The 2,088-nt window shown below is 43.2% G+C and overlaps 1 pseudogene; it reads left to right on the top strand.

The window, feature by feature from the left end:
- The first annotated feature begins 501 nt into the window (after positions 1-501).
- Positions 502-1,771, top strand: LOC141503229 (alpha-enolase pseudogene; annotated as a pseudogene).
- The last annotated feature ends 317 nt before the right edge of the window (positions 1,772-2,088 follow it).

Genomic DNA, 2,088 nt, shown 5'->3' with positions numbered 1-2,088 from the left:
TTCATGATCCCATTTGGGATTTTCTTGACAAAGATACTGTAGTGCTTTGCATTTTACACATAAGGAATAGAATTAAGTGACTTGCCTAGGGTCAAACAACTAGTAAGTGATTGAAGGCACATTTGAATTCAGATCTTTTTGATTCCAGACCCAGAGCTTTCTTCACTGTGCCACCTAGATAATTATTTAAGAGCCAAAAAATCTTGAGACCATTCATTTTAATTCTCCCATTTTGTGAGTAGAACCAAGAGAACAATGTACATACACATCAACAACAACATTGTGAAATGAACAATCTTGATGAAAACTCCTCTTAGCAGCTCAGAGAGAGCTAGGACAACTGCATTAGACAGGCTATGTCTATTTTATCCCCATCCAGAGGAAGCAAAGCAAAACAAAACAAAACACACTCAAAAAAATCCAATTATTTAGAATCTGATGAACAGCCCTCTGCCTCTGTTCTCTGAATCCAGTGGAGCAATCACCATCCAGAAATTCAACATGTTGATTTTGAAGATCATTGCAAGAGAGATCATGTGGAAACCCCACCATTGAAGTTGATCTCTGCACTTCAAAAGGTCTCTTCAGAGCTGCTTTGCCCAGTGGGACTTCTACTGGCACCCATGAAGCCCTAGAGCTTCAAGACCCACTATATGGGGAAAGGTGTCTCAAAAGCAATTGAACACATCAGTGAAACAATAGCAAGAAACTCAATATTGTGGAGCAGGAAAAGATTAACAAATTGATGATAGAGATGGATAACTCTGACAATAAATCTAAATTTGGAGCAAATGCCATATCGTGAGTGTCTCTGGTTGTTTTTAGGGCTGGGCTGCTGAGAAAGGTGTCTCCTTGTTCTGCCATATTGCTGATCTTGCAGGCAATGAAGAAGTCATCCTGCCAGTTCCAGCCTTCAGTGTGATCAGTAGTGGCTCCCATGCTGGTAACAAGCTAGCAATGCAGGAGTTCATGATCCTCCCTGTTGGAGCAGCAAACTTCCAGGAGACCATGTACATTGGAGCTGAGTTCTACCACAACCTGAAGAATGTGATTAAGAAGGAATATGGACAGGATGACACCAATGTAGGAGATGAAGGTGGCTTTGCCCCTAACATCCTGGAGAATAAAGAATCTCTAGAGCTGCTGAAGGAAGTGACTGGCAAGGTTGGCTATACTGACCAGGTTGTAATTTGCATTGATGTTGCTGTCTTTGAATTCTTCTAGTCTGGGAAATATGTCTTGGACTTCAAGTCTCCTGATGATCCCAACAAATCCATCTCACCTGCCGAGCTTGAGGACCTTTACAAAAGCTTCATCAGAGACTTATTCAGTGTATCTATTGGAGATTCCTTTGACCAGGATGACTGGGCAGCTTGGAAGAATTTTACTGAAACTTGAGGCATTCAGGTTGTAGGGGATGATCTCACAGTGACCAATCCCAAGTGCATTGAAAAGGCTGTGAATGAGAAAGCCTTCAACTGCCTCCTGCTCAAAGTAAACCAGATTGAGTCCGTGAATGAATCTTTCCAGGTGTGCAAGCTGGCCCAGTTCAATGGGTGGGGAGTGATGGTTTCCCATCTTTCTGGGAAGACTGAAGATATCTTCACTGCAGACCTGGTGGTGGGTCTCTGCATTGGGCAGATCAAAACTGGGGCCACCCTGCCAATCTGAGCATTTGGCCAAGTATAAGCAACTTCTCAGAATTGAAGAAGAGCTGGGCAGCAAGGCTAAATTCGCTGGAAGGAACTTCAGAAACCCTCAGGCCAAGTAAGCTCCATGACTATGAAGCCTCAGATCTAGTAGGTCACCTCTGTAGAAGTCCTTCTCCAAAGAATGGGCAGAACCAAGTAATAGACCAGTTTTGTTTTGGGGATGGGGGTCTCTGCTACTTAACTCTACCCCTCTCCCACCTTTCTGTGTTGTTCTCATTGCTTCTTTAGAACTATCTTATCAGAAACTGTACCTGATCATTTTGTCCTTTATTGGAAGACCTTATCTTGTGATTGGACTAGAATGATCTGTTCTCACCCCCACCCCCAGTGTTGATATGCAGAGTCATATACTTGAGATGCAGCCCGAACAAGCCCA

The sequence above is a fragment of the Macrotis lagotis genome, chromosome X, assembly GCF_037893015.1.
Source record: "Macrotis lagotis isolate mMagLag1 chromosome X, bilby.v1.9.chrom.fasta, whole genome shotgun sequence".
Taxonomy (NCBI): Eukaryota; Metazoa; Chordata; class Mammalia; order Peramelemorphia; family Peramelidae; genus Macrotis; species Macrotis lagotis.
The sequence above is the reverse complement of the archived record's forward strand: the minus strand, read 5'-3'. Positions and strand labels throughout refer to the sequence as shown.